This window comes from Falco rusticolus, chromosome 1 (assembly GCF_015220075.1).
Source record: "Falco rusticolus isolate bFalRus1 chromosome 1, bFalRus1.pri, whole genome shotgun sequence".
Lineage (NCBI taxonomy): Eukaryota > Metazoa > Chordata > Aves > Falconiformes > Falconidae > Falco > Falco rusticolus.
In genome coordinates, this window is record NC_051187.1 from 33,009,620 (window position 1) to 33,023,376 (window position 13,757).

General features: G+C 59.1%; 1 protein-coding gene across 2 annotated transcripts in view; it reads left to right on the plus strand.

The window, feature by feature from the left end:
* Positions 1-7,472: 7,472 nt before the first annotated feature.
* FAM222A (family with sequence similarity 222 member A) overlaps positions 7,473-13,757 on the plus strand; it is a 32,347-nt gene continuing 26,062 nt past the window's right edge. The window contains exon 1 of one of the 2 annotated variants that reach the window (XM_037393269.1): positions 7,473-7,581. The gene's annotated coding sequence lies outside the window, so the exon portion shown is untranslated. Of the gene's footprint in view, positions 7,582-7,745; positions 11,183-13,757 lie in introns of those variants that run through there. The other variant, XM_037394188.1, reaches the window with a different exon arrangement.

Sequence of the window (13,757 nt, forward strand, 5' to 3'; positions counted from 1 at the left end):
GTGCTGCGGAGAAAGCAGCTTTTGAAAAAAAACAGGAGAAAAATTCTGGTTTATATCCATTACCTGCCTTGAAGGCAATAGGCCGGGGAACACCCTGCTGAGGATGTGGGCAGGTTTCAGTGCCAGGTAGCAGCGACAGGAAAGGAAGCAGAGCCCAAGGCCGGGATGGCATGGGTGGGTGGCACCACCGGCCAAGATGTCTTATTTCTTTTTCCCTCTGCAATGTTCTGGCCGATAGCCGTGATGAGGCTTTTTATTTCTCTCCTGCAAAAATATTGATTTCAATCATTATCGCCATGCCTCCCCAGGGCTCTTGCAGCCTCATGCTTGCATCATCCTGCCAACATCCCAAGCAGGGCCAGGCAGCATCCCACAGGGACGGGACAAATGTCTCGGTGCTGCAGCTCAGAGGTACCCTTGGCATCCTTGTCACATTGTCCCTGGCACTCAGCAAGCCAGCACGAAAGCAGGGGCAAAACTCTGATGGTCCAAACCGGAGCATCTTTGGGTAAGCAGGCAGGGACCAGTGGGCTGGGAAGGTGGTTGTGGGGCTGGGGACGCCCCCTCAGCATGGCCATAGCGCGCCCCCCCCCCCATCCCTCCCTTAAGGGTTCCCAGCCAGCAGAGGCAGGTTCTCACTCTTTTCTCTTTGTTTCCAACTTTACCCTAATAAATCCTCCTGGGAGCCAGAGCCTCCTAACAAACATCACTGGGAAAACCCAGGGAGCTGGCAGGGCCACGGATCAATCCCAGCCCTGCGTGGCTCCTGTGCCTGCCCCCGCTGACCCCTGCCATGCCGAGGCAGCCGGTGTCTCTGCCTCCTCCTGTCCTGGCTCTGTAGCTGAACCACCGTAACCGGATTTATGGCCATGGGCTGGAATACATCATGTGGGGACCGAGCCGCTCGTACACTCCATACGTCTCCATTAATCTTCCCTGGGCGCTGCGGGTCATTGGGCTCCACTCCTCGGGAAGGGACCCCCCACTCCCATGGGAAGAAGGGGCCATAACCCTGCTGGGGGGCAGATGGGGTGGTTGGAGCAGAGGATGTCATGGCCAGGCTGGCTTGAGGGGGGACAGGCAGAGGTGTGGGCAGGGGGCTGCTGCCCATCGCTTTGCTGCCACGGTGCTCGCCCGGCTGCCACACGATGCTGCCTTCCCGGAGGTCGCGGCTCAGCTGTAATGCCTCCTGAAGCCTCAATGTGTTTGCCTGCGGCAGTCTGCCAAAAATTAATATGCAGAGTGGGGGCATCCTTGCCCCCCCACTGTGGGTGCCACAGTGGGAGCCGTTTGAGTGAGGGAAACATAAACCCGAGCTGAGCACGCCTGCCACGGGCTGCTCTTATCAGAGCAGCGACACCAACCACTGGGCTTTATACATTTTTAATAAATCATTTTAAATTCTTGACTGTCAGGAGGATTGAATCAGGTGCTTCCCTGGCTGAAAGGCTGAGGGGCTGTGCGGGCTCTCCCAACAGCACTGCTGCTGATGGGGTGCACTGGGGCCCTGGTCCCACCGTGTGGCATCACTTGGGGCCACTGGGCATTGCTCACAGCCATGGGTACCAGCCCACCCCACCACAGTGGGCCCAGGCATTGTTCACCTTCCTCTTCCCCTATGCCAGTGCCCTCCACCGTGCCGGGGCCGCTGACAGCCCGGCAGAGCCGTGTGGAGCCAGAAGCAGCACAGGGGAGAAGGGGAACTTGCTGAAACAAGCAAATTGCAATGATTCCCCTTTTCCAAATGTCAGCAGATTTGGCGGGGAAAGAAGGAAATAAGTTAAAGGTGAAGATCTCCTGGGAACCTCCAGTTTTCTCTGATACCGCTCCGGGAGCCCAGCTTCCAGCCCAGCTGCCCACAGCCACAAGCTCCCCCAGGGCTGCCCCCCTCAGCAGAGACCACCCTGTAATCCAGGCTGACAGCACACGCCAGCACCGCTCCTTGAATACAATTAAACATCGTAATCAAGTCATTTGGGGGAGAGGGAAACTAGCTGTAGAGCAACGGAAGGGAAATTCAACAAAAATCCGTGCAGGAGAAAGGTACATAACACCGTACACAAGGGATGGGGCAGGAGCAAACCCAGAAGCAGCATCATTCCCAGCCTTGATCACCTCCTGTTTCCAGGATCTGGTCACTCACAAAGCCCAAAGGTTTCAGCCAAGGATCCGGTGAATCCCCCACAGTGGAGCTCTGACCCCCTGCCAAAGGAGGAGGCACCCCGTGGGGCTCTGGAGGCTGAAAGGTGCCCTGGGGACCATCAAGGTAGAGGTGATGCCCACGGGAGAGGGGGACAGTACCCAGCTGGAGGTGGCTGTGACTGCTGACCCCTCCCTGGGAGTGGTGCCTTTGCAGCTCTGTGATGCCAGGGTGCTGCCCACCGCAGTCCCCTCGGCAGCTGGAGGAGTGGGGGGACCCCGGACCCCCCTCAGCTGCCCCTCCACCCAGCGATGCTGCTGAGCGCTCCCGCACAAAAAGGCTGCGGAATGGCCCTGTGCCGGATATGAAACGTTCCCAGGTGAGATAAAGCCAAATCACCTGTCAGTCAGCCCCGTATCTCTTGTGGCATCAGAGGCTTGTGACTAATAGGGCTAGAAAATGCACCGCAGGCTGGAATCTGCTCTTCTTTGCGCTCCCGTCCCTGCTTACAAGGGCTTTCACCCCAGCTTTTGAGCAAGGTTGAATTTTTCAGAAGATACAAATGAGAAGAAAAGAAAAAGGCATGGATCCACTCCATCACTGGCAGGGGACTGAGTGCGGGGACAGCAGAGAGCGAGGACGTGGTGACCCCGGGATGCTCCCTGGCCACTGCTGGGATGCAGAGCTGGTGCAGGGCCATGCCGGGGCACGGCTGGGGCTGTTCCTCCATCATGCCCTGGGTCCGGGAGCACGGGGGTGTTTCTCACACCCCCAGAGCATGGGTGCTGTGATGTCCCCTCGGTGCTTTTCTGGGGTGGGAAGGGTGCGGGTGGCTCTTGTGGGAAGCCTGACTCCGCTCCTCATCTCGGAGCTGGGAAGACCCTGGGGGAAGTCACAGGAGCGATGATCCATCATGTGCCAGTGACCCAGACAGGGATATTTTTAAGCAGGGAACAAAAATAGACTGCGGCTGACAGCGAGCACTTGCTCCCAGCGTTGCTGTCAAGGGGGCTGTGCTGGAGGGGCAGAGTTCACCCCAGACCCCCACGCCCCAGCCAGCCCACCCTGAGCCTTGCAGGGTGATCCCCCCTGCCACAGACGGGTCTGTCCCGGCTTGCTCTTAGGATGGCTCTCATGTCGCTGCCTGTGCCCTGGGGACTGTCACCCTGCCCCTTCCTCCTTGCAGCCTGCAAAAGCTGGGTTGTTCGTGCTGGGCTACTGATGCCCCCATAGAAAACGTGCTGCCTAATGTATGGCTGCCTGGGAGATAATGCAGGCTGCTGCTGGCTCCAGGACCTGACTGAAACAGAGATTTGTTTCAGTTGAATAACTTGCTGAATCTATAAATAAACTGGGGGGTGGGGGGGAGCAACCACGGAGCACAGGCGCTTCTGCCTTCCCGACCCCTGCAGCACCCGAGGCAGCTGCCCCCAAATACTGCCCAGCTCTTCACCTCCGCCACCGCCCACAGCAGTGTCACCCAGGGGGACAGCGAGGAGGATGCTCCTGGGACACGGCTCCTTGCCTGGACCAGCCGCCTGCCCTCCGTGCCCCTCAGCTCTGGCTCTCCCAGGCTGGCCCTGGCTCTCAGGCTGTTTCTGGCCCCTGGGACCCTTGCAAGGGGCCATATGGGACCAGCTTCTCGCCTCGGGCTTCCCAGTGGGTAAATTTCACTCTCACTCCAGGGAGATTTGGAATGCAGGAGCAAGCCCATGCACTGTACGCAGGGTGAAGGGCAGCAGATCCTCTGTGCCACAGCAGCAGCTTCGAGAGACCCCCACTCCTGCCTGCCTTCCTCCTCCTCCGCCTTCCTCCTCCCGCTTCACGCCTGGCTGCCCATGGCCGTCTCACTCCTCTCCCGGCTCTCCATTTGCTTTCCCAACAGATGTTGGTGTCTCTCCTCTAACGAGCATTTTAACGCCGGAATCTCTCTCACCCCCTTGACTGGGAAGCAAAAAGCTTGACATCTCCCATCAGCATCAAAGTCACTCGCCCAAACACCCCGCACCCCACCGCGACTGCCAGCGCCTTGCTCCTCTGTGCCTGCAGCCTGGGGCTGCTGGAGTCACCGTGGCACGGTGCTGGCACCACCGCGAAGGTGCTCCATGTCTTCGTGTCCCCCACGTTCCCAGTCCTTGCCTGCAAGGTGCCATCTCTCCAGACCCCTATCCTGGCGGTGCCCCTTGGGGTGCTGCATTTGGAAATGTCTGGGAGCCGGGAAAAACCTCCCGGGATGTGCCGTAGAAGGGGGACTGGGTTCATTAGCCAAGGAACCAGCCATGGGAAGTGCTCGCCTGCGCAATGACATCTTTGTTGGCACCAGTAAACCCTCAGCCTGGTGAGTGGGCATCCCCTGCCACCCTCGCTGTGCCCTGGTGAGATTAATGATGGGCAGGAGGTGGGGCGGGGGGGGGGGATGGCAGTGAAGACACCGTCCCCCCGCCGTGTCCTTCAGCATCTCTTTGTGTCCCTGTTGCCTACACAGGAGGGCTGCAAGCGGGGCAGGAGGCAGCGATCCCAAATATTGATGCCGGCCCCGATCAATGCTATCTCCTTTTTCCATGCCTATGAGCTCATTGATTTTTTTTTGTTGTTACCTCTCTGTTTATGTAATGTCTGAACTTTGCACAACTGAACCGTTTAATGTGCAGAAAAGAGCCCTGTTGCCATGAAAACGGACCTGCAAATGACAGCACGAATGCGGAGATATCCCTGTTTTATTGGGCCATACTGAATGTATTTTAACCTTGATAAGTCAATAACTTTTCGTACAAAAGGAACGAAAGCAGATACGGTTTTCAGAGCCTTGAATGCATTTAAAGCTGAGAGTAATGGCCCGGTTTTAATCCCCTGGAAATCTTTCTCATTCTGAGGGCCAGTCATTTCCAGAGCAGACTGACATTTTGGTCAAAGAATTACAGCGTGCCTTTGTCAGGATGAGAGATGAAAATGCTCAGCGCTCCGGATTGCTAGCGCCGGTCAAAAATAATGATATTAAATTAAAGGGACACCGTCATCTTAAAGACCTGCCGTTAGGATCCCACATCTCTCCAATTCCCGAGCGCCATGGTGAGCAGCTGGCATGGACAACTTTGGGTGGGCTCCCCGGTGCCGCAGGGGAAGGATGCGCCCACTGCCACCCCAAATCCGGGCGATGCATTATTTATTTGTGCTAAAGCAGAAGGACTTTTAAAAATCTCTCCTCCAGCAGCGAGGGGCTGCCCGCTTCCTTTTTGCAATTCAATCCCTCTGGATGTGGAAGCAGAGCCCGGTCTCACTTTGCAGAGCTCATTCATTAGCAGATTAAGGCTCTCCTTGTGTTCCCAACATCACTGGGTGAAATTTATGTTCCGGCAAAGTATTCACGGGTTCCCTGAATCACAAAAGTGTTTCTCCTCTGTAAAGTCTTTTAAAAAAAAAAAAAAAAAAAAAGGAATGTAAATGGGGAGGTCAGAAGTGCTTAATAGTATCTTCTTGAAGGCAGTGCCGAAACACCCACCTTTTGAAGTTCACTATTTCAAGAAGGATCTCTTCCCCAGCAAAAAATGCCGTCACCCTTTCAAGTCCTTGTGAGTGACTTCAGGTGGTTAAAACATTTTCTAAGAAGAACGAGAGCTGCTTTTCTTTTTTTTTTTTTGTTCCGAATAAAAAGCAATCTTTCTTCCTGACTTACTAATAGCTTTGATTAAATTATCTTTGAAAAATCTAAGTGCTGTTCACAAATCTGTAATGGTTTTATTCTTATCGCTGGCCTATATTGCAACTTGGAAAGCAGATAAATAAGCTGCAGAGAACGTACAAAGCTGCACAAGAACCTGCCAGATATATGAGCTAAAACTGTTTGAACTGAAACAAATGAATAGTATGAATAGCCCTGCTCAAAGAGGGAATTTATTCAATATAATGTATTTTCATAGGGAGGATAATACGTATTATAATTACACAGAGGAATCGCTCTCCTGAAAGCATATCTAGCTATTATTTTAATTTCTTAACCTTCAGCGTTTGCTGGATCAGAAGTGGTGACTGGAGCATCTTCACAGGGTCAGCCATCCCGAGGATGCTGGCGCAGCTCCTGGGTTTCAGCTCCCCTCCAGCACATGCCAGGCACTGCCGGTGCCTCCCTGGATGGGGGAGCTGGAAAGGTCCCGAGAAGGAGCCAAATGGCCCCAAAACTCCCCAAAGCTCAGTGCTGCAAGGCGGGAACCAGGGAGGGGAGTGGCGGGAAGGCAGCAAGTGCCGGGGCACAGGCTGGGCTGCTCTGGGGTGCTGGGGGTGGGGAGCCCTGGGGACACACACTGGGCTGTTTTGGGGGTGCTGGGCAGTGGGGAACCCTGGGGGCACAGGCTGGGCTGTTTCGGGGGTGCTGGGTGGGGGGAGCCCCAGGGGGCTCCTTGGCATCATTATGGACAAGAGTGAACGGGCTGCTTCTCCGAGCCCTGCCGGCAGCCGCTCATGCCCTGACGGCCTACGGCGGGGACCGCTGGGGTTGGGGATGGAATAAAGGACTCGAGGACTCGTGCCGTGACTGTGCAAGCCCTGGGGGGCTCAGCCGTGGCTACCACCACCGCCATGGTGGCCACCCCGGGGAGCGCTGTCTGGCTGGAATTAGCTCCAGCCAAGGTCCCATCCCCTCTTTGCCGGAGCTGCGGCACCTCGGGGCGGGGGGGGACCGCGGCCCGTCTCCGTGCCGTCGAGACCCCCGGCGGGGGGAGGGGGATCCCCGCAGAGCCCCCCTCCCGCGGTGGCGGGACTACAACTCCCATGAGGACCCGCGGCGCCAAGCGGGGCCGTGGCGCGGCGGCTACGCGCGGGGCACGCCGGGAGCCGCAGTCCCGCGCCGGGCGCCTGCCGCCGGCCGGTTCGGATTTTCCCGCGAAAGGGGAGCGTGTGCCGGGCTGGCCCCGCCCCTCCCCGCAGGACGCGCGGCGGCGTCGCCATGGTAACGCGCCGGGGGCGGGGCCGAGCCGCGGGCGGCCGCCGGGCCCCGCGCGGGGCGCTCAGTGTCGCCGCAGCCGCGCACCGGGCGGGAGGCAGCGCCGAGGGGCCGCGCCCCGCCACCGCCGCCACCGCCCCGCCACCGGCCTGCCCGCCCCGCGCCGGCGGGCCCCCGCCGCCGCCGCACAAAGGAACCGGAGGGCCCGCGGTGTGATGCCCCCGGGGGTCCCCGCGCCGCCTGAGCCTATCCGCGCGGGGGTTATTTTATTTTAATTTATTTAAAAAAATTTTTTTTTTCCTCCCGGATATTTTTTTTCTTATCCCCCGCCCCGGGGGCAGAGCGCCGGGAGCCGCCGCACGCTGGCCGCGCACGGGGCGGGGCGGGCCGCCGGCGGGGCGCGGGGCCGGGCGGGCGCCGCCGCTGCTGCTGCGCGGCCCGGGGGGGGCGGCCCGGCGCACCCCGCACCGCAGCGGCCGGAGCCGGCCCGGATCCAGCTCTGACGGTAACGGGGGGCCGGCGGCGGCGGGCACCGGGGGGGCGGGGGGGGTTACCGGCGTGGGGAGGGGCGGGGGGGCGCGGGGGGACCGGGGGGCTCCGGTTCCCGGAGCGCAGCAGGAGGCGGCGCCGCCGCAGCGCGGTGCCCGGCTCCCCCGGCCGCGCAGCCGCGGGGAGGACACGGCGGGCGCGGAGCCACCGCCGCCGGCTGGGGACCGGCTCGCCCGTCGCTACCGGAGAGGAACGGGAGCAACTTTTTTTTTTTTTCTTTCTTGGGTGTTGTTTTTTTTTTATGGCTTTTTTGGGTCGCCTGACTCAATGGAAATAAAATATCCACGGGTGCCTCCACGAGGAGAGCTGAGACACTTCCAGCGTGAGCCGTCCGTCAGCTGCTGCTTTCTCCGCCGACCCCGGCTGCCCCTTTTCGCCTGGAAAAAGAGGGAAGAAATGAAAACAAAAAAAAAGGTTTTTTCTCCTCCATCCGGAGCCGGCTCGGGCAGGGAGGCGGCGTGGATGCGCCTGACCCCACAGGGCCACCGGAGCGGGTGGTGGCAGAGCCCCACCATGGACCCTCACTGGTGTGGATGGGCCCTCACTGGTGTGGATACCGCCGGTCACAAAGGAGCGGAGAGGAAAAGGAGCCACCCTGCGATGTTTTATTGAAAAGCCCATCTCCCCGGCTGCTGTCGCCGGGCCGGGTGGCTCAGCCCCGCAGAGATGTCTGCGGGCCGAAGGCATCTCCCGAAACAAGCCCTGCTGCACAAGGGAAGCATCCCTGGAGCATCTTCTGGACCATCAGCTCTGGGAATGTGATCCACAGGGACAAGGCATCGTGGTCCCCGAGAGCTCACGGGCAGCATGGCTGGGCATCCTCCAAGGCTGCGACCAGCTCCTGCTGGGAACGAGCGGGCTGTGCCGCCTCTCTGGCTCAGTCCCCAACAGAAAGCAAGGTGTTCCCGGTGCTGGCGGGGGTGGCTCAGCCCCAGCACCCAAATCTGGCTCTGGGGAGAGCCATCACATCGTGGGAATTTCATGGCTGGAGAGGCAGGGCCTGGGCGCAGAGAGCTGCCGGCGGCTCGGCACGGCTGGCTGCAGGGCACCGCTGAGCCTGCTTGAAACCATGGCACAGCTCTGGCCCTGTGGCTTTATTTCTGAAGGAGAGGCAGTGGCAAAGTTTTCCAGCCATGCTGGGTGCTTTCCGAGGGATGAATTTGCTTGGCATAAGGCAGCCAGCAGTAGGTTGCCTGGCTCTGGTTGTCGGGGCCGAGATGTCTCTGTAAGGGAGTTTTTTGAGATGTGTGTGTGTGTGTATATGTATATATGTGCATCCTCCTGCTTGTAATGCTCTTGTTCGGAGGCTGCAGGCAGCTGGCCTGGGTGGGCGACGTGCTTGCCTGGAAGGCAGAGTGCTCAGGGTGTGAGGCCATGGGCTCTGCGGGTGTGGGGGGCAGAGCCATGCGACCCCTCTCTCAATAAGCAGTGTCCCTCATCTTGCTCGAGATGATTTTGTGGCATTTGGCAGTTTTGTACCTTCCCATGCCCCTGCAGTGCGGTTTCACTGTCTGGGCACATGCCGGTGGTTGGTGGTCCAGGTGGACTGTGCACCGGCAGGACCGCAGCCAGCAAAACCTTCACACGTGGGCTCCGGTGCAGGGATGTGAGGTAGGAAACATCCCTGGCAGAGGGCACCTGGTGTCCTCGGGAGGGATTTTTCTTATTGCGGATCTGTAAAACTTTCAGGAGTGGATTTTCAGGTGCCGGGGCAAGCCATGGTGTGAGTCATGTGCTGTTGGGTTAGGCTGCTTCAAAGCCATAGTAGAAGGAGAAGGGGAGCTCTCGCCGTGGTGCCTTCTTCTGACCTTGTGTGTAGAGCAGGGGAAGAGAAAGCTGTTCCCTGGCAGCGGGAGCCTGGCTTGTTTTCCTGGCTTTAAGAACGGCTTTCCTGCTGGCTGAGTGGGCCGGTACTGGTGGGGCACAGTCTGTGTGCCAGAGCAGTGCTGGATGCGAGGTTAGCCCCGTTTCAGCTGGCTGTATCGTTAAAAATTAAAATATCTGGGTGTGAATATTCATCCCCAGTCTGGAGCAGAGAAGCCCGTGGTGGGAGGAGATGGGGTAGCTGCTGCCATGCCGTGCCCAGGGGGACAGAGCCCCTCCAGGGAGGCCATCATCTCATTTTTATAGCCCCTCTGTGGTTATGAGTCTTATCTGAGCCTGAAACACGCGCCCATCCCTTGAGCAGGCTGTGGAGGAGCCCCTTCCCTCCTGGTGCTTTTGATTGTAGGATGTTGCCCTACCCGGGGAAGGGCTCCATCGCCCAGGGCTGAGGGTCTCCCAGGTCCCATGACCCCGTGGTGGTGGTCCTTGCCAAGCACGGCGTTCTGTGCCCGCCGCCATCCCTGAGCTGCTCCTGCCGGGCGTGCGGGGTTAGTGCTAGGCGTTTGCATCCCTGCCAGGCAGCAGAGTTAATTTTTGCCTGAAGCAGGTTTCCTGCGTGGCCTGAACTTGTGTGGGAAAATCTGCGGCGAAGCTGGGCAGCCCCGCATCCCTCTCCAGCCGCATCCTGACCCGCCACGGGGAGCCACAGCCTCGTAAATATTTGGTGGGAGCCAACCCACCCTGCTGTCCTCCTGCTGTCGGGGTACCAAGGGCAGGGATGTGGGTGCCACCCCTGAGCCTGGCGGGTGCCAGAGCGACGGGATGGGTGGTGGGAGCCTTGGTGACCCCACGGCTCCTTTTGGGGACAGAGCAGGATATCCTCTCCGGGCAGGGTAAGGTCCTTTGCTGGTGGTGCGTGATCCTCGGGTGAGGGGAGTCCGTGTGTGGTGACCCCCCAGCCCGGCTGGTGCTGCCCGCAGGGATGCTGCAGCTGGCGGGGTGGGCCGGGGGCTGCACCTGCCGGGACCCCGCTCCCAGCCCCGCCGGCATCTGTGCCGCCGCATGTCCGTCTGCAGCGGGCGCATGCATGCAAAAATAAGACATTTCTTCTTTCTCTGCTGCCTGCGCATTCCTCAAAAAGCTAATATTCATGAAAGGTAATTCAATCAAACCACGATGCCTATCAGCTAATGCAGCAAAGCTGGCGCAGGGGTGAGAATGGGAGCCAGGAACACAAAAGCCCTGTTTTATTACCTCCTGCTTGCCTGAGAATTGCTTTTCTCCCTCGAGTGAGCCGGCTAAAGCTGGCTTTATTATGTTAACCTATTTGCGTGTCAAGAGCTATTGTGCCTCTCTTTATCTGTGTTTGTATTTGCTCGATGCAGGGAATAAAAGGACGAGGCGAAAATGGATGGCTGGTCAGTGCTTTGCACTCTGGGGGCACTGATTGGTTGCTAAGTGATTTGCATCCTCGGTAATCGCTTTTATCTCGGAAGGATGTCGTGTATAATTATAAGCCTACTGACATCTTTTGAAATCTGCCTAATGGGTGTTTTTAATTTACATGGGAAGCAGGGGCTATTTGTGTTGCTCTGATTACAGGTTGTGCCAGTATATGGATTAAAATATAGATATTTCCATAGACGTGGGGGACCGTGAGTGATGAGGCTGTGATTTTTGGCGAGTCCCTGCTCTCCCAGGGATGGGTCCCGGAAGAGCAGAAGTCACCGTGGGTGAGTTTGGGGTTTAATCTCTTAGCCCACTGCGCAGCCTGGGGTGCTGCTGGACTGTGCTCTCGGCCCGTGCATCGGCTGTTCTTGTAGCCATCCCGTGAAATGAAATGAGAGGTGGGCTGCTGGCTGCTGCGAGCCAGACCCTGCTGTGCTGCTGTGGCTGTTTACCCCCAGGAGCTCTCCTCAGCCTGGGGTGAGGCATGGGGGGGGGGGCATGCCACCAACACCCCACACTGGGCATCCGTGCCAGCGTAGGGCTGATGGAGCTGAGCCGGGCAGCATGGGGAGCTGGATGTGCCAGCAGCGGGGAGCCTGGGCTCTGAGGTTCCCTGCTCAGCGCCCCCAAAGCAGGGAGTGCCAGCTGCTTTGCTGGGCTGGGGCCGGGGGGTAAATATTAAACTAGCGTCCGGTGCTCCGGCTGAGCCCTGCCGAGTCACGGTTCTCGGGAGCCCTGTGATCCTGTGTCTTTATTCGAGCTGCAGCTGGTGGGTTCGCACGGCCGTGGCAGAGCTGCCGCGTGTGCTCACGGCAAATAAAGCTCCTGATCACCTGCAGTGCCACTGCCAGCCCTGGGCACCTGCACCCGGCAGGCTCCCAACCGGTAGGCACACGGAGACTGCTGCGGCGTTGGTGGGGTTTGGGCTGTGCTCCCGGTGTGGGAGCTTCAGCAGTGCCGTGGGTGCATCTCTCGGGCAGGTGGTGGGATGTGGGTGCTCCGAGACCATCCCGGGTGTGCTCGGGCATGGAGGAGCCCTGATGTGGAAAGCAGCCCGGCTAGAGCGTGATGCCGTGCTGGCAATGCGCTTGGCTCTCCTGCTTTCCACCTCCATGCCGGTAGATCATTGCAGCACCCTAGGGGCTGCCAGGGAAGGGCAGAGGTTCTGAGGTGGAGGTTGCGGTGAGATGAGGGGTGTTGGGGTCCCTGCCGGGGCTCCGTGCACAGGGACATCTCTCAAACACACAGAGGTCCTGACGCGAGGTCAGTGCCCGTGATGGGCGCAGGGGCTGGACACCCCCTGCAGCGGGTGCTGGGCTGGGTGAAGGTGTAGGGCAGGTCCTGGGGGCTGGTTGCCCACACGAGCAACTCAGACTGGCTACCTTCCTCCTCCTCCTCCTCCTCCTCCAGGAAAGACCACAAGTGAGCCACAGGCGCACCCAAGCACGTGCCCCGGCTCCCTCCGGCTGCGTGCAAGGTGACCCCATCGATTTGCAGGGCTGAGGTGGTTTTGTGGCAAATGGCACCGTGGCAGCCATGCCGTGGCGTGCCGGCTGGGGTGCCAGGCCGGTGAGAAATGCAGGATGTGAGAAAAGTCAATACGGTGGGGGCAAGCGCCGGACCCCGCGCCCTGGGGTGCTGTGCCCTCCTGCACGGGTGTCCCGGCTGGTGAGCAGCACGGGCGCCGCTATTTATGGCTGGCTGTAAACAAACTCCCAATGAAAGAAAGTTAATGACCTGAGACTGACAGGAGCCTGCTGGGAATTTTTATAGCCCCTGGGACTCCTTTCGCTAAAGAGAGAATACATCAGCGTTTTAACCCAAAACGGCTAGCCGTACGGTGCGGGGGCCAGGGGACAGCCCTGACGTGGGGAGGCATTTTGGAGGGGCTAGCCCTGCGTGAGGATGGGGTTATAGTGGGGGGACCTAGCTCTCGGCCGTGTCCCCATCCCCCTGCATGGGACCAGGGTGTGCAGCCCCCTCCTTGCCCCGATGAGGGGAGGCGCATCCCAGGGTCCGATGCTCTCCAAGGCTTTCGCCATCTGCCTCTCGTAGGTCATCTCTGCCGTGCTCCAGGCTAGAGCAAGGGCTGGCTTAGTATCACTGGTAACACACAGTAATAAAGCCTTAATACCCTGCAGTGGGGAGATTGCACCGCCAGAGATGAATATTCATATTGCTTTCGAATTTGGCCTTGGTTACACGACGGGGGTGCCATGGGGGGAGACGGGAGTGCAGCAGTGTGGGGTGCTCCTCACCTGCCTGCTCCTGCCTGCCTGCCCAGCCGTCATGTTTAATATCGCGTCCTGGCTAATTTTGGGGTAGGAATATCGTCGTCAGTGCTCTCAGGGGATGGGATGGCGAGCATGGTGCAGGGTGCCCTGCGCGCTCCGCTCGCTGCCTGCTCCCTTTGCACGCGCAGCCTCCGTCTGCACGCGACGCTTGATTTACTGAGAAGAGCTGGCAGTTAAACCTGACAAATTGAAGGCGGTTTTAAGTGGTTCAGGTTAATTAATAGTCAGGGAAGTATCAATTTTTTAAGGGATGCTCTTGGCTCGCAAGGAGAACCGGAGCTTGGCTTTCCCTTTGGAAAGTAACACCATCTGCACTGGTCCTCCTGGGCAGGGGGAGGGAGCTGGGCTCAGTGTTGAGCTTGGTGGCATCACCCTTTGGTTTCTGACCCACAGCTTTGCATTTCTGCTTATATCTCCCATCCCACACAGCCGGTGCTGAGTGAGGCACCGGGATGGGGCTGTCCCACATGGCTGTGGTGCCAGGGAGGCACCAGGGTGGGGCTGTCCCACATGGCTGTGGTGCCAAAGCACCCACTGCTTTTGGGGGTCTGGCTATCCGCTCTCT